This window comes from Procambarus clarkii, chromosome 64, assembly GCF_040958095.1.
Source record: "Procambarus clarkii isolate CNS0578487 chromosome 64, FALCON_Pclarkii_2.0, whole genome shotgun sequence".
NCBI lineage: Eukaryota > Metazoa > Arthropoda > Malacostraca > Decapoda > Cambaridae > Procambarus > Procambarus clarkii.
In genome coordinates, this window is record NC_091213.1 from 5,902,084 (window position 1) to 5,921,703 (window position 19,620).

Genomic DNA, 19,620 nt, shown 5'->3' on the forward strand with positions numbered 1-19,620 from the left:
AGTGTAAAGTCAAACATTGTTTCTCATACATATGGTATATGTATGTGTCTCATACATTTGGTATATGTATGTGTCTCATACATTGGGTATACATTTGGGTGTATATATTTCATTTTCAATAAATAATTGACATGAATTACTTGAGTATCCAATTAGGTGGAGGCGACCAATGACAGTAGAGCTTGCGGGATTGTGACGTCAACTGAAACATCGAAAGGTGATTGGCTGTTGAGTCGACTTGGTGGGTGAGGCTCGACGGAACGTTATTTTGACCCCAGTATTGGCATAGTTGTGGTGTACAAGTTAGTGTTAGGGCGTGTTGTTACTCTGAGCTGGTACCCCGTTACCCTTTGGGGTCGCTAGGGCTGACAGACCCCTAGCTTACACTCATTTTGTACACCCTCAAAACGCCAATACATAGGGTCAAAAAGATATAATTTACAAGTGGCGTATATACCCTCTTGGGGTATATATGTATAGGGAGATATTTGACTCCTGATCCCTAATCAGGAGTAATATATATTTATAAATATGTATTTACTTGTATTTTTAATTATTTCAGTGGTATTGTTATTGGAGGCAATGGTGGGAAGACGAGGCATCGCGTGAAATGAGGCGACTGGCGAGTTTTGAATGTGGAGGAGACACCCCCCCCTTCCTTGTGATGGGAGCAGTGGTGGACGGATGATTGAAGTCGGACAGTGGGGAGCAGAAGGTGGTGGCAGATGTCCCGGTAAAGCTAGATGTGGTACTTGAAATAGCCGATATGATGGACGTACGAGTTTAAGGTAAGTAGTTATTGATTACCTAGTTTAAGTTAGAGGCATTTGAAATTATTATACCGTAGTAACCCCTTAAATTGCCATTATTATTTGTGAAAAAATAATAAAACTAGAATGTGGACGACTACGTACTAAATACGTAGACTGAAGTGGTTAATAGTATTAAGTGCTGAAGAGTGTAGACGGGTTTTTGATGCGTTACTTGTGTGGGTTGGCTATGGATGTATGCCGTTATTCTCATTTGAAATGAGCTCAGAGAAAATAGTTTACTGAAAGTAACTACAGGTTCCAAATAAAGGTATGGTATAGGCATGATTAAATCATTAATATTGGTAGCATGAGGTAACTGTTGCCTTGTTGGAGGTAATACCGGACACTGGCAGGACCCCTGGGCTGTGTGGAAGACCAGAGGGAGACGCGTCAAGTTCAGTAAATGTAAAGACTTTTTTGTTATAGAATTATGGTTGTCGGTGGTGATAGGTTGGGGCACGTTACTAAAGTTTGAAGGCGAGTGTTGACATTGAAACCGCCATAAAATTACGTTGAGTGGCCGAGAGTAGTTATAAATTCCACAACATTGAGGTTGAATGTGACAGGAAGCTAGTTTTGCATGAATTACTGTTCACGGTCTGAAAGATTTAATGAAATTGAAACTCGTCAGTGTTGGTGATAGTTTTGGGGATATAAGCATTTCGTAAGTTTGTCAACGATGAGGTGAAATTAGTTCAAATGTAAATAGTCTCTCATGTTGCAGGGAGAATTGGTTGCAATAACAATGTATGAAGTAATATGTTAGTGGGAAACGCTAAATTGAATAGACCGGATGAGTAGGCATATTAGGATTGCATGTAAATACCGCGAAAGGTTCATAATTGAAGGACATTAACTGTTGAACTGTACCTTACATAAGTGTTAAAGCAAGTAGTTAATAACAACGTGGCCACGAAGGGAAGTGTACCGGACCTAACGCAGTCATGTGTATTGAAGTGTCACCTACTGCAGGTGCAGGTAAGTAAAGTGACGTGATGGCGATAGGGCGGTGGACTGGATTTCCAGGCAATTAGGTGAAAATGTAAAATAAGGGGAATGAAGGCAGTATATTGGCGGCATGCAATAGATAAGTGTGGTGAATAACGCAGTTGGAGTGGGATGGTATCGGGTGGACATAGGTGTTTAATTTGTAGTTATAGGTAGTACCCCGAAATGGTAGTGCTCTGAGTGCTTTAATTTGCCAGTAAACAGCGTTAACGCTACGAGTCAGTTGTGTAAGTGTTGATTTTATAAAACGTCGAAAAATGGAGTTTGGTTCCGGAAATGTTATTCAGTGGTCTTAATAACTGTCGATAGGCTTTGGCGTCACAGTTCGCGCGTCGTGTCTTTAAAATTGGTTGATAGTGTTGTAACCCCCCCCCCCATAATTTAATGTGGAGGTGATAGTGGTGTGGTTACCTGAGTACATGAAAAATTACGTATGAGGGGGAACGATTGAAAATGCGTGGCGTTGCTGTCCTCGTGGAGTGACGTAGACATATTTAGCTGTAGGTTGTTTGACGTAGAGCTGCTGCTAACAATAACCCATTTGATAATTTTAGTAAGTCAATTAGTTTATAATAATGATAGTGCCTGAAATAAGCGTGACCTCATAGGAGATAGAGGTCAAAAAATGAAGAATTAAGAATGATTTATTGTTGATACATGGAGTGAAAATGTTGGTACATGGAGTGAATGAAAATGTTGGGTAGATTAATTCGCACTGCAGATGTGAGGCTCGTTTGAGTATGTTGAATGTGTAGGTGGGTGGGGACGGTACACGTGGGGTGTGAGGGGGCATTTGCGTATTGATATTTATACAAATGTGTAATGAGGGATAGCGCGTGTTGAAATAGTAGTATAGGCGGAAGTGAAAGGAACATGTCCGGTATCTTTGTCATGGCGAAATGTGCGTTTTTAACTTCAGGTATTGGTCCAGGGGCTGTCGTGTGTAGCAGTCGGTATATTGGTGTCTAGTTGATTGTGTAGTGTTAATGCAGAATTGTGTAATAGGAAGAGATCTGTCTTTTACCTTGAAAAATAATGTGCAATTTTTGGTGATATAGGTATTAGTAGGTAGTTACTGAGCAGTTAATGTTTGGTAGCGAGAAGTGTAGGAGGAAACGAGAGGCTGAGGAGGGTTGGGTAATTTAGCGCGATGAGTAAACCCGGAGAATGAACAAAATCGCGTTTAGCACTGCAATTGTATGTATAAGAAAGTGGGAGTTTGGAGGGGTGGGGGAGGGGTGTCATGGTTTCGCTTTGATAGTATTTAATATAAAAGTAGGACTCGTGAGAGGTTGAACATGTTACTATGTATTGTTTTCCCTCAAAGGGTGTTAAAAGTTGGTAGACATATCTTGGAGTAAAATGCAAATTGTTAAATGTTCAAATATACTTAACATACATCCACAACAAAAAAAATTTGTGTAATATAAGGAAATTGGATTTGAGTGTTCCTAGATGGTTGTAGGACATAATAGGAAATGTTGTGGAGGATAAGTTGATGCATATTATGGATTTCCAGGTGAGCGTGTGGAGAGGTTGTGGGTGGCCGGAACAGAACGATGACGTATCTATTTGTGGACCAATCGGCATGGGGTGGAGAGGACGAGCAACGCCACAGTCCAGAGTAATGGAAGAGGCCGTGATCTTGAGGCGAGTTTGTTAATTTGAAGATGTCTTTATCTCCCGGCCCCCCCCCCCCCCACCCCAATAATTGTTACGTAGTACATAACACTTAAATCAGCTCCGTGTTGTAAATACATCGTGGTGTAAGGATGTAGTCGGCTAATTCACCTAATTGTGCGTGCGGGGGTTGAGCTTTGGCTCTTTGGTCCCGCCTCTCGACTGTCAATCAAATCAACTGGATGTGGTGTAGTTTGAGCATTATAGGTGATGAGACCCAGCCTTACCAGATGGAAGACTTAATATTTATATTAGATATACTCAGGTGGAAAAGTATTGAAGCATCGGTGTATATGAATGGTAGACGGTATTCGTGTATAGAGATGCATAGATACCTTGCCTTACCTTTAGGTTACCTTGAGGTGGTTCCGGGGCTTAGTGTCCCCGCCGCCCGGTAGTCGACCAGGCCTCCTGGTTACTGGACTGATCGACCGGGCGTTTAGACGGGGCTGCTCACTTCCTGGTTGATCATGTATCCTTTGGAGGTGCTTATCCAGTTGTCTCGAACACTGTGAGGGGTCGGGCAGTTATGTCCCTTATGTGTAGTGGAAGCGTGTTGAACAGTCTCGGGCCTCTGATTGTGATAGTTCTGAGTACCTGTTGCACCTCTGGTTTTCAAGGGGGGTATTCTGCACATCGTGCCATGTCTTCTGGTCTCATGTGATATTTCTGTGTGCAGGTTTGGGACCAGCCCCTCAATGATTTTCCACGTGTAAATTATGTATCTCTCCCGCCTGCGCTCAAGTGAGTACAGATTTAGGCTCTGTAGTCGGTCCCAGTAGTTTAGATGTTTTACAGAGTTGATTCTAGCAGTAAAGGATCTGTGGACGGTTTCCAGCTCAGCAATTTCTCCAGCTTTGAAAGGTGCTGTCATTGTGCAGCAGTACTCCACTCTAGAGAGCACAAGCGTTTTGAAGTATCATCGGTATAGCATCTCGTGTGAAATGTTTTTATCCAACCTGTCATTGTTCTTGCAGTTGTGACTGGTACTTTGTGTTCTTTAAAGGTAAGGTCTTCCGACATGAGTACACCCAGATCCTTTACATTGCCTTTTCGTTCTGTTATGATTTGCCAGAGTTTTGTACGTGGTTTGTTATATTTTAAATTTTTCCGTAGCGTATGAGCTGGAACTTATCTTCGTTAGACACCATATTATTTTCTGTAGCCTATAGAAAGACGTGATCTACATGTGACTGGAGGTTTGCCGTGTCCTCTGTTGCCAACTCATGAAAATCCTAGTGTCATCTGCAAAGGATGATACAGTGCTATAGGTTGTGTTCTTGTCTGTCGGATATGAGGATGAGAAAGTAGTGAAGCCCAGTACCCTGGGGGACCGAGCTCCTCACGGTTGATGGGCTGGATTTTTTGTTGACTATTACAGAGTGGGTTGTGTTAGTCAGGAAATTGTAGATCCATCTGCCTATTTTCCCGGTAATTCCTTTTAAACTCATTTTATGTGGAAAAAAACCATGGTCACATTTATGAAAAGCTTGTGCGAAATGTGTAAATTACATCAGTGTTTTGTTTGTCTTCCATAGCATCTAATGCCATGTCATAGTGGTCCAGCAACTGCGACAGGCAAGAGCGCCGTGTTCTGAAACCATGTTGTCCGGGGTTATGGAGATGCTGTGATTCAATGTATTTTGTGATGTTACTTCTTAGCGCACTCAAAAATTATGATGTGCGATGTTAGTGCTATCGGTCTGTAATTTTTTGCCTCTGCTTTATTTCCTCCTTTATGGAGTGGTGCTATCTCTGCTGTTTTTAGTATGTCAGGGATAACGGCAGTATGTAGGCTTTGTCTCCACAGAATGTGAAGGGGCTGGGATAGTTGTTTCTTAGTTCTTGATGAATATGGAGTTCCAAGAATCCGGGCCTGGTGCAGAGTGCATAGGCATACTGTTTATGGCTTCCAAATCTATCGGGGATAGGGCGACGCCTGATATGAATTGATGTTGGTATCACATCCATGAGAAAATCATTTGGGTTATCAATCTTTAGTGCATTTAATGGCTCGCTGAAAACAGTCGTAGTGCTTCCTTAGTAACTCGCTCATTTCTTTGTCATCGGTGAAAGTTTCATCTCCCTTTTGCAGGGGCCCGATACTAGATGTGGTTTTTGATCTTGATTTTGCATAGAAGAAATATTTCGGATTTGTTTCACCGATGGCCTTTTGCTCTTTGCCTCTCCTGGGTTTTGTATGATTCTTGTAGGTTGAGTTAAATTGTTTATATTTCTCTACCTAACCACCTTCGCCGTTCTTGAGATAGGGTGCGACTCTCAATTTGTTGCGCGATTCGTTTTGTTCGCCTATATAGGGAGCGACGTTCCCGTTCCAATCTGCATCTTAATCTTTTTTCTTAGGGGTATGCGGTTTGAACATATTTCTAGTGGTAGTGAGGTTATTTTTTCGAGGGATTGGTTTGCATTTTCTAGCTGTTCTTCCCAGTTTATTTCTGTGAAGTCCTGGTTTATTTGCTCCCAGTTCATCTGTTTATTATTGAAGTTGAATTTGCTGAAATCTCCTCCACCGGGAATCTTGACTGGTTTTGAAGGTCCATTTCCCCATGGTTGTCAGAACTTCAATTAAGTTGTGATATGAGTAACAGGTATTTTTAATCATTGTTCCCGATCAACTCATCATTATTAATGAAAATGAGATCCAGCGTGTTCTCCTTCCTAGTTGGTTGTACTATGTGCTGGTTTAAGGCAAACTTCACATCCGTAGCAGGTCATTTGCATGTGCCTGTTCATTGAGGGTAGTTCGTGGTATTGTTTGATATTACTGTATTAGCCAGGTGGTTCCATTTCAGGTGGCGTATGTTGAAGTCGCCCAAGCAGGATGATGTTCGGAGCTGGATTTGAGAGGTTTTCCAAGCAGTGTTCTATTTTCATTAGTTGGTCTTTAAACTGCTGAGGGTTTGCCTCCGGTGACTTATATACAAGGACAACAACTACATTTAAGATATCTATTTTGACTATCAGCACTTCCACCGTATCATTTGTGGTGTTTAGCAGCTCAGTACAGATGAGTGTGTCTTTGATGTAGAGGCTGACCCCACCCTGAAGCCGGTGTTTCCTATCACATCTGGAGAGATTGTACTGAGATCCATATTTCACCATCATGGTAGTCCTTTGTGTGAGCTTCCGTTAGGGCTGCAAACACTGCATTTGCCTCGTGAAGGAGACCATGTATAAAGTGAAGTTTGTTGGATTTGCGTGTTTTTATACATTGGATGTTGGCAAATATAAATGTTATGGTGTTAGTGGAAGTGCTGGATGCTTTGCTTGGTGTTAATATCTAAGGCTGTGGTAAGGTGGCCACTGTTTGCGTCCTCTCTAGCATTTGACGGAATTTGTGGTAGAATCTGGTAATTTGTAGCCAATCTTCTCCTGTTGCTAAAAATTTATCCCGGTCGATGGAGTAGTGGCTGTTTTCATAGTGGTAGTCTGTCCGGTGAAAGATGGTGTAAATAGTTGGTGAAATACAGGTGAAGAACCGTTAACACAGGTCCCTGACAAGATGGTAACACCCCAGAGGGGTGGCAACCCCCGGGGGGGGGGGGGGGGAGGGAGGGGTTGGTTTGATAACGATGTGTGTCCCATTTGACCGTTTCGTTCAGGCGTTGGTGTGCATTATCTGATTCCCCTCCCCCCCCCCCCCCTTCCCCCTCCGTAGTTGTTAGAAGTGTACGTGTATTAAAGATACTAATGGTGATAAGGATTGTTTATAGGATATGAATGTTCATAATGGTGAATACAATTTTACTTTCGCAGGTGAGAGGCTTGAGTACCTTAGACGTGGATAACCTCGTGTAGGTACCGAGACGTGGAAGTGATAACGATAGACATAAGTAGTGTACCACTTCAAATTGTTTGGATGTGTGATAATGATATGATAGACAGAATACTTAGGAACTACAAGAATTTTGCCCCAATGAATGTAGCACTTACTATATTAATCTGCAATATTAAATGTTGTATTGTGATTTGTATATCTGTACTCTGAATTTGTGCGCCCCTTGAGGGACTTGAAGTAGAGGAGAGTAGAAATAAGCTAAGCTATTGTATCCCTTTTGAGATGTATTTTATCTTGTCTCAATAAACATACTTGAAGGCAGAGGTTGACGTTTGTTCCATAATATTTAGTTGTAAATGTTTGTTGTAGTGGAAAGTGTCTTTGAGCATCTAGTTTGATATGCAGTTATTAAACAGCAGTATTTGTGAATGAGTAATATATAAAGAACCCCTCCGTGGTGCCTCCTTGCCGTGGTGATGGGCTCCCGTACACCTCCCTGGGACGGGTGTGGGTTGCCTGTGCCCCCTCTTTTGGTGGTGTACGTGCCGAAGGGCACCTTGTAGGGGCCATCTGACCACCCGCTGGAGGGGTCGCCTGTGAGAGGGCGCCGTGAGTGGATGGTTGGGGTCTTAGCACCAGTGTGGGAGAATGACGGAAGTAGGACTCCCCTGTTGAAAAGGGGAGCACCGCTGGGGACGACACACCCTTCCTGCACTGGCCGGCGCTCGGCCTCCCTGGCAGGTGGTGTCCCTTGGTTGCGGGTCCTATCCCTTTTGTGTTGGTTTGCTATATGGATGACGACTTTACTACTAACCAGGCTCATGGGGTGGGCGACCAGGCACCTGAGTCGGACCGTCCTGGAAGACCGGGATCTGTAGCCCCTGCTACAGGAGCCGGTTTAGGCCCAGACCGGACTCTTCCTCCGTGCTCCCCTCCCTCCTCTGTGGTTGGGTCGAGCCCCAAGCCTGCTGTGGTGAGTCTCGTCCCCTTGCACGGCTCGTTCTTTTCTTGCGAGTACTGAACCTTTCAACCCGTTTCTCTCTAGGGGTTGTCATAGCCGTCCCCGCCACGGCCGCTCTCTTCCCATCCTCCTCCGTTGCATGGTTTTGTCGTGCTACGTGGAGTAAATACTTTGACCTCCAACGTTTGGACTCAACTCCTCCTCATTTTCCCCTTCATAGGCATCTTGTCGACTCTGTGAATGGCTGTCACCTTCAACCCCACTCGTGTTGGTACCCGTGTCGTTGCTGCTCCTTCTCAGGATGTGAGCACTCGCTAGCTCGTTTGCTCTTCATTGTCTCCCTGTAGATGTCCGGGTATGTCGCTTACAGGAATCTTTCTGTTCGTATTTATAAATTTTCTCCTCGTATTGTTCCTTGCTTACCTCCGTGGAGTCCCCCTTCCCACGTTTTGTACGTCGTTTACTAATACAAGTCAAGGGTTTTCAGAATAGGAGGGGTAAATCCTCTTCCTTGAGCACTTATCTTCGCACTCCCACTCTCTATTTCCATCTTCACCGATGGGGCCAAGTCTGCGGATGGTTTTTGGTACTCTTGTTTTTCGTGACCGTACTTATGTGTCGCCTGCCTTCGGAGGGTAGCGTGTTTACGGCAGAACTTTGCTATTCTCTCTGCTCTTGGTCTGTTGCTTTCTCATTCCTCCTTTGTGGTTGTAGTTGACTCTCGTAGTGCCCTCATGGCTGTAGGGTCCTTTAATCCCGTGCATCCGGTGGTCATTGAGATTCAACATTACTGAATTAAATTTAGTACAAATAAGAAACAGGCAGTTTTTTTGATAGAAACACCAATATGGGTGGGAAGGTTTGTTTCAACGAGCGTGCGGATGGTGCCGCTAAGGAAGTTATCCGTTCTTGTCCCATGTCCCGTAAAGGTATTTGTTATTCCGAGTTTTATCCTGTTAATCATTCTTGCCGGTTTATTGGTGCTGTATGGTTGGTAACAAGCTGTGTACTCTGAAACGTAGTGTGTGGCCGTGGCCTTCGTGGTGCCACCGTAACCGGCGGTTTGAAACTGGTTTGTCAGGGCTGCGGGTTGGTCATACCCGCTTAACCCACGCTCACTTAATAGAGCGCCGGGCAGCTACTTATTGTTCTAATTGAGTTGTCCTTCTTACAGTTGTGGATATCCTTGTTGAATGTGCTGACTTCCACTCTGATTATTTAGGACTTTGATGGTGGTACATAGCCTTCCCGGTTTGGTGCGTTTTGATAATTACCTTACTAAATGTTAATACTTTTTTATATTTATTAATATATAATAAATATTATGACCTATTTATAATACATAGAATAGTATTGAAAATAATAACGACCGAATCCCACTGTGCGTTCGACATGTTTGTCTTGAAATAATGGAGAGAGCCAGCTCCAGCACGTTACGAGGGAATTATTTTACTTTTAGCACAGGGTTGTTGAGTTGGCAAAGTTATTTAAAATGTAGAGATTGTTTCGTGTTGGGAAACTTTGAGTACATGAATTGAAATTGAATGTATAGTATGGTGACTGAAACGTAACAGCATAATGTACATGTATATAAATACAAGGAGGGTTTCAGGCAGGTCTGTAATGTAATTGATATAATGAATAAAAAGTGATATGTAAATTTTACTTAAAAGATAACATACACTGGAATTGATGAGATCTAGGTGTAATATACTTATAAATGTGGTTACATTGATTGATAATCGTTTTTGGTAAATGGAACTGTCAATGTTTACCGCAGATTGAGAGGACATATCAGACAGGAATGATCGCAAATATAAAGAAATTCACATATTGAATAGTAATGAATAAAGAATAGTATTTGTTGTGGAAAGTAAATATTGACATGATTAGTAATCATTGAAAATATTGTCAGTATGAATTGGTTTTATTAATGATAATCGTATATTAATAATCACTAGTAAATTGAAATGAATAATAAAGCGGTGGATTGCATCTTAGATCTTTTACTAATGAAGAAAAACAGTAATTGACTAAATGTCAAAATTGATGTAAGTGAATAAATAGTATGAATATTAAATCAGTTGATTATATTATTATTCAATACAAAAACATATTGCCTAATGAGGATAAATACATCCGAATAATCGATATGGGTAGCAAATTGTTACTATTCAAGAATGTATATATTGAAGTAATTTATTCGAATAATCTTTACCATTGATTTATTAGTCAGTAGCTACTATATTAGTAATCGTGTTCATGTGGATATTGTATAATAAAGATTAATATTTAATAGTAGTAAGTACTCAGTATTGAATAGTAATGCGTTATGAACCATGTTGGAATAAATATCTTATTTAAGGTTCTCTAAAATGCTTAGAATATTAGTAGTAATGAATAATAACTAATTTACATTTCAATATTGTTACGAAGTAATTTTCATAACGATTGGGGGGGGGGGGGGCATACGTTCGTTTAAGTACCTGACAATATGATAATGAATGTTTTGAGTAGTTGTATTATTTAAAGGGCTGGATCTGTTCCAAATTTCAGTTTTGCAGGCAAAATCACTTCATATTTTGTAAATATGTAAACGTTATCTCGACAATGATATCAGTATATAATAATTGACTAGTTGTAATAGGAATGTCCCATTACACATGTAATAACATATCTTGCTTTGTATTAGTTGTGGGTTTTGTGTGAAAATAAGAAATTTTTGACATCTCTAGACACACTATATATCAATAACCTGTAAGCTTCATGTCGAAATAGTAAAAATGTTATAACATTGCATGTATTGTAGAAGATAAAGAATTCTTTACCTGCCACCCTGACGTACAGGGAGATGTCATTACATTCGAGCGATATTGACATTATTAATACACTACAAATACATTAAGTCAATCCTGACGATTTATCTAAAAAAGAAATCTTTGATATGTCACACGCATTACACTTGTTTCATGTTTAATAGGAAAACTTGAGATCAGTGCAGATTTTCATTTGGAAATGTATAAATATATTTCTCACATTTGGACCATATGAAGCATTTATTATTGACAAGGTTTTTGTTTATATTTAAATTGACAAAGATTATTTCGTTGGTTTAACTCTTGACAATGTTGTTTACCAACAGGCACCTTGCATAGTCATTGATAAAATGTATTATTGAACAATAATGTAATTAAAATTGAGTATTGTTAAAATCATACCTGACACACAGCATCCCAGGGCCATCCATGAAGACAAAATGTTATTGAGTACGTAGCTCATTAGGGAATATTTATATATAAATAATATATTCTATATGTAATTATAATAATAAATATTGAGGAATAATCCTCAATATTGAGGATAATTCTTCAATATTGAAGATTAATCTTCAATATTGAAGAATAAATCTTCAATATTGAAGAATAATCCTCAATATTGAAGAATAATCCTCAATATTGAAGAATAATCCTCAATATTGAAGAATAATCCTCAATATTGAAGAATAATCCTCAATATTGAAGAATATTCTTCAATATTGAGGATTATTCTTCAATGTTGAAGAATAATCCTCAATGTTGAAGGATTATTCTTCAACATTGAGGATTATTCTTCAATGTTGAAGAATAATCCTCAATGTTGAAGAATAATCCTCAATGTTGAAGAATAATCCTCAATATTGAAGAATAATCCTCAATATTGAAGAATAATCCTCAATATTGAAGAATAATCCTCAATATTGAAGAATAATCCTCAATATTGAAGAATAATCCTCAATATTGAAGAATATTCTTCAATATTGAGGATTATTCTTCAACATTGAGGATTATTCTTCAATATTGAGGAATATTCTTCAATATTGAGGAATATTCTTCAATATTGAGGAATATTCTTCAATATTGAGGATTATTCTTCAATATTGAGGAATATTCTTCAATATTGAGGATTATTCTTCAATATTGAGAATTATTCTTCAATATTGAGAATTATTCTTCAATATTGAAGAATAATCCTCAATATTGAAGAATAATCCTCAATATTGAAGAATAATCCTCAATATTGAAGAATAATCCTCAATATTGAAGGATAATTCTTCAATATTGAAGAATAATCCTCAATATTGAAGAATATTCTTCAATATTGAAGAATATTCTTCAATATTGAGGATTATTCTTCAACATTGAGGATTATTCTTCAACATTAAGAATATTCTTCAATATTGAGGAATATTCTTCAATATTGAGGAATATTCTTCAATATTGAGGAATATTCTTCAATATTGAGGAATATTCTTCAATATTGAGGATTATTCTTCAATATTGAGGAATATTCTTCAATATTGAGGATTATTCTTCAATATTGAGAATTATTCTTCAATATTGAGAATTATTCTTCAATATTGAAGAATAATCCTCAATATTGAAGAATAATCCTCAATATTGAAGAATAATCCTCAATATTGAAGAATAATCCTCAATATTGAAGAATAATCCTCAATATTGAAGGATAATTCTTCAATATTGAAGAATAATCCTCAATATTGAAGAATAATCCTCAATATTGAGGATAATTCTTCAATATTGAAGAATAATCCTCAATATTGAAGAATATTCTTCAATATTGAGGATTATTCTTCAATATTGAGGATTATTCTTCAATATTGAGGATTATTCTTCAATATTGAAGAATAATCCTCAATATTGAAGAATAATCCTCAATATTGAAGAATAATCCTCAATATTGAAGAATAATCCTCAATATTGAAGAATAATCCTCAATATTGAAGAATAATCCTCAATATTGAAGAATATTCTTCAATATTGAGGATTATTCTTCAATGTTGAAGAATAATCCTCAATGTTGAAGGATTATTCTTCAACATTGAGGATTATTCTTCAATGTTGAAGAATAATCCTCAATGTTGAAGAATAATCCTCAATGTTGAAGAATATTCTTCAATATTGAAGAATATTCTTCAATATTGAGGATTATTCTTCAACATTGAGGATTATTCTTCAACATTAAGAATATTCTTCAATATTGAGGAATATTCTTCAATATTGAGGAATATTCTTCAATATTGAGGAATATTCTTCAATATTGAGGATTATTCTTCAATATTGAGGAATATTCTTCAATATTGAGGATTATTCTTCAATATTGAGAATTATTCTTCAATATTGAGAATTATTCTTCAATATTGAAGAATAATCCTCAATATTGAAGAATAATCCTCAATATTGAAGAATAATCCTCAATATTGAAGAATAATCCTCAATATTGAAGAATAATAATCCTCAATATTGAAGAATAATCCTCAATATTGAAGAATAATCCTCAATATTGAAGAATATTCTTCAATATTGAGGATTATTCTTCAATATTGAGAATTATTCTTCAATATTGAGAATTATTCTTCAATATTGAAGAATAATCCTCAATATTGAAGAATAATCCTCAATATTGAAGAATAATCCTCAATATTGAACAATAATCCTCAATATTGAAGAATAATCCTCAATATTGAAGGATAATTCTTCAATATTGAAGAATAATCCTCAATATTGAAGAATAATCCTCAATATTGAGGATAATTCTTCAATATTGAAGAATAATCCTCAATATTGAAGAATATTCTTCAATATTGAGGATTATTCTTCAATATTGAGGATTATTCTTCAATATTGAGGATTATTCTTCAATATTGAGGATTATTCTTCAATATTGAAGAATAATCCTCAATATTGAAGAATATTATTGAAGAATATTCTTCAATATTGAGGATTATTCTTCAATATTGAAGAATTATCCTCAATATTGAGGATTATTCTTCAATATTGAGGATTATTCTTCAATATTGAAGAATTATCCTTCAATATTGAGGATTATTCTTCAATATTGAGGATTATTGTTCAATATTGAGGATTATTCTTCAATATTGAGGATTATTCTTCAATATTGAGGATTATTCTTCAATATTGAAGAATAATTCTCAATATTGAAGAATAATTCTCAATATTGAAGAATAATCCTCAATATTGAAGAATATTCCTCAATATTGAAGAATAATCCTCAATATTGAAGAATATTCCTCAATATTGAAGAATAATCCTCAATATTGAAGAATATTCCTCAATATTGAAGAATATTCCTCAATATTGAAGAATATTCTTAATGTTGAAGAATAATCCTCAATGTTGAAGAATAATCCTCAATATTGAAGAATATTCCTCAATATTGAAGAATATTCTTAATGTTGAAGAATAATCCTCAATGTTGAAGAATAATCCTCAATATTGAAGAATATTCCTCAATATTGAAGAATAATCCTCAATATTGAAGAATATTCCTCAATATTGAAGAATATTCTTAATGTTGAAGAATAATCCTCAATATTGAAGAATAATCCTCAATATTGAAGAATATTCCTCAATATTGAAGAATATTCCTCAATATTGAAGAATATTCTTAATGTTGAAGAATAATCCTCAATGTTGAAGAATAATCCTCAATATTGAAGGATAATTCTTCAATATTGAAGAATAATCCTCAATATTGAAGAATAATCCTCAATATTGAGGATAATTCTTCAATATTGAAGAATAATCCTCAATATTGAAGAATATTCTTCAATATTGAGGATTATTCTTCAATATTGAGGATTATTCTTCAATATTGAGGATTATTCTTCAATATTGAAGAATAATCCTCAATATTGAAGAATATTCTTCAATATTGAGGATTAATCTTCAATATTGAGGATTATTCTTCAATATTGAGGATTAATCTTCAATATTGAAGAATAATCCTCAATATTGAAGAATATTCTTCAATATTGAAGAATAATCCTCAATATTGAGGATTATTCTTCAATATTGAGGATTATTCCTCAATATTGAAGAATAATCGTCAATATTGAAAAATAATCCTCAATATTGAAGAATATTCTTCAATATTGAGGAATAATCCTCAATATTGAGGATTATTCTTCAATATTGAGGAATAATCCTCAATATTGAAGAATATTCTTCAATATTGAAGAATAATCCTCAATATTGAAGAATATTCTTCAATATTGAAGAATAATCTTCAATATTGAGGATTATTCTTCAATATTGAGGATTATTCCTCAATATTGAAGAATAATCCTCAATATTGAAGAATTATCCTCAATATTGAGGATTATTCTTCAATATTGAAGAATTATCCTCAATATTGAGGATTATTCCTCAATATTGAAGAATAATCCTCAATATTGAGGATAAATCTTCAATATTGAAGAATAATCCACAATATTGAGGAATATTCTTCAATATTGAAGAATAATCCTCAATATTGAGGATTATTCTTCAATATTGAGGATTATTCTTCAATATTGAGGATTATTCTTCAATATTGAGGATTATTCTTCAATATTGAGGATTATTCTTCAATATTGAGGATTATTCTTCAATATTGAGGATTATTCTTCAATATTGAGGATTATTCTTCAATATTGAGGATTATTCTTCAATATTGAGGATTAATCTTCAATATTGAAGAATATTCTTCAATATTGAAGAATATTCTTCAATATTGAAGAATATTCTTCAATATTGAGGATTATTCTTCAATATTGAAGAATAATCCTCAATATTGAAGAATAATCCTCAATATTGAAGAATAATCCTCAATATTGAAGAATATTCTTCAATATTGAAGAATATTCTTCAATATTGAAGAATAATCTTCAATATTGAGGATTATTCTTCAATATTGAAGAATAATCCTCAATATTGAAGAATATTCTTCAATATTGAAGAATAATCTTCAATATTGAAGGATAATCCTCAATATTGAAGAATAATCCTCAATATTGAAGAATAATCCTCAATATTGAAGGATAATTCTTCAATATTGAAGAATAATCCTCAATATTGAAGAATAATCCTCAATATTGAGGATAATTCTTCAATATTGAAGAATAATCCTCAATATTGAAGAATAATCCTCAATATTGAAGAATATTCTTCAATATTGAGGATTATTCTTCAATATTGAGGATTATTCTTCAATATTGAGGATTATTCTTCAATATTGAGGATTATTCTTCAATATTGAGGATTATTCTTCAATATTGAGGATTATTCTTCAATATTGAAGAATAATCCTCAATATTGAAGAATAATCCTCAATATTGAAGAATAATCCTCAATATTGAAGAATAATCCTCAATATTGAAGAATAATCCTCAATATTGAAGAATAATCCTCAATATTGAAGAATAATCCTCAATATTGAGGATTATTCTTCAATATTGAAGAATAATCCTCAATATTGAGGATTATTCTTCAATATTGAGGAATAATCCTCAATATTGAAGAATAATCCTCAATATTGAGGAATAATCCTCAATATTGAAGAATAATCCTCAATATTGAGGAATAATCCTCAATATTGAAGAATAATCCTCAATATTGAGGATTATTCTTCAATATTGAGGATTATTCTTCAATATTGAGGATTATTCTTCAATATTGAGGATTATTCCTCAATATTGAAGAATAATCCTCAATATTGAGGATTATTCTTCAATATTGAAGAATAATCCTCAATATTGAGGATTATTCTTCAATATTGAAGAATAATCCTCAATATTGAGGATTATTCTTCAATATTGAAGATTAATCCTCAATATTGAAGAATAATCCTTCAATATTGATGATAATTCTTCAATATTGAAGAATATTCTTCAATATTGAGGATTATTCTTCAATATTGAGGATTAATCCTCAATATTGAAGAATAATCCTTCAATATTGATGATAATTCTTCAATATTGAAGAATAATTCTTCAATATTGAGGATTATTCTTCAATATTGAGGATTATTCTTCAATATTGAGGATTATTCTTCAATATTGAGGATTATTCTTCAATATTGAAGATTTATCCTCAATATTGAGGATTATTCTTCAATATTGAAGAATAATCCTCAATATTGAGGATTATTCTTCAATATTGAAGAATAATCCTCAATATTGAAGAATAATCCTTCAATATTGATGATAATTCTTCAATATTGAAGAATAATTCTTCAATATTGAGGATTATTCTTCAATATTGAGGATTATTCTTCAATATTGAGGATTATTCTTCAATATTGAGGATTATTCTTCAATATTGAAGATTTATCCTCAATATTGAGGATTATTCTTCAATATTGAGGATTATTCTTCAATATTGAAGAATAATCTTCAATATTGAGGATTATTCTTCAATATTGAGGATTATTCTTCAATATTGAGGATTATTCTTCAATATTGAGGATTATTCTTCAATATTGAGGATTATTCTTCAATATTGAAGAATTATCCTCAATATTTAGGATTATTCTTCAATATTGAGGATTATTCTTCAATATTGAGGATTATTCTTCAATATTGAGGATTATTCTTCAATATTGAGGATTATTCTTCAATATTGAGGATTATTCTTCAATATTGAAGAATAATCCTCAATATTGAAGAATATTCTTCAATATTGAAGAATAATCTTCAATATTGAGGATTATTCTTCAATATTGAGGATTATTCTTCAATATTGAGGATTATTCTTCAATATTGAGGATTATTCTTCAATATTGAAGAATAATCCTCAATATTGAAGAATATTCTTCAATATTGAAGAATTATCCTCAATATTGAGGATTATTCTTCAATATTGAAGAATTATCCTCAATATTGAGGATTATTCCTCAATATTGAAGAATAATCCTCAATATTGAAGAATAATCCTCAATATTGAGGAATATTCTTCAATATTGAAGAATAATCCTCAATATTGAGGATTATTCTTCAATATTGAGGATTATTCTTCAATATTGAAGATTATTCTTCAATATTGAGGATTATTCTTCAATATTGAGGATTATTCTTCAATATTGAGGATTATTCTTCAATATTGAGGATTAATCTTCAATATTGAGGATTATTCTTCAATATTGAGGATTATTCTTCAATATTGAAGAATAATCCTCAATATTGAAGATTAATCCTCAATATTGAAGAATAATCCTCAATATTGAAGAATATTCTTCAATATTGAAGAATTATCCTCAATATTGAGGATTATTCCTCAATATTGAAGAATAATCCTCAATATTGAAGAATTCTTCAATATTGAAGAATAATCCTCAATATTGAGGATTATTCTTCAATATTGAGGATTATTCTTCAATATTGAGGATTATTCTTCAATATTGAGGATTATTCTTCAATATTGAAGAATAATCCTCAATATTGAGGATTAATCTTCAATATTGAGGATTATTCTTCAATATTGAGGAATAATCCTCAATATTGAGGATAATTCTTCAATATTGAGGATTATTCTTCAATATTGAGGATTAATCTTCAATATTGAGGATTATTCTTCAATATTGAAGAATAATCCTCAATATTGAAGAATAATCCTCAATATTGAAGAATAATCCTCAATATTGAAGAATAATCTTCAATATTGAAGAATAATCCTCAATATTGAAGAATAATCCTCAATATTGAGGATTATTCTTCAATATTGAAGAATATTCCTCAATATTGAGGATTATTCTTCAATATTGAGGATTATTCTTCAATATTGAGGAATAATCCTCAATATTGAGGATAATTCTTCAATATTGAAGAATAATCCTCAATATTGAGGATAATTCTTCAATATTGAAGAATATTCTTCAATATTGAGGATTATTCTTCAATATTGAAGAATATTCTTCAATATTGAGGAATAATCCTCAATATTGAGGAATAATCCTCAATATTGAAGAATAATCCTCAATATTGAAGAATAATCCTCAATATTGAGGAATAATCCTCAATATTGAAGAATAATCCTCAATATTGAAGAATAATCCTCAATATTGAAGAATAATCCTCAATATTGAGGATTATTCTTCAATATTGAAGAATAATCCTCAATATTGAAGAATAATCCTCAATATTGAAGAATAATCCTCAATATTGAAGAATAATCCTCAATATTGAAGAATAATCCTCAATATTGAGGATTATTCTTCAATATTGAAGAATAATCCTCAATATTGAGGAATAATCCTCAATATTGAAGAATAATCCTCAATATTGAGGATTATTCTTCAATATTGAGGATTATTCTTCAATATTGAGGATTATTCTTCAATATTGAGGATTATTCCTCAATATTGAAGAATAATCCTCAATATTGAGGATTATTCTTCAATATTGAGGATTATTCTTCAATATTGAAGAATAATCCTCAATATTGAAGAATATTCTTCAATATTGAAGAATAATCTTCAATATTGAGGATTATTCCTCAATATTGAGGAATAATCCTCAATATTGA

General features: G+C 34.3%; 1 long non-coding RNA gene across 3 annotated transcripts; it reads left to right on the forward strand.

Annotated features, from left to right (window-relative positions):
- Positions 1–236: 236 nt before the first annotated feature.
- LOC123768920 (uncharacterized) lies at positions 237–7,397 on the forward strand. Of its 3 annotated transcripts, XR_006774165.2 has the most exons (4): positions 237–302; positions 563–788; positions 3,340–3,470; positions 7,278–7,397. It is a non-coding gene; the product is annotated as an uncharacterized lncRNA (long non-coding RNA). The 3 variants fall into 3 exon arrangements; XR_011223652.1 differs by having other exon boundaries at positions 261–788; positions 3,340–3,474; XR_011223651.1 differs by having other exon boundaries at positions 262–788.
- The last annotated feature ends 12,223 nt before the right edge of the window (positions 7,398–19,620 follow it).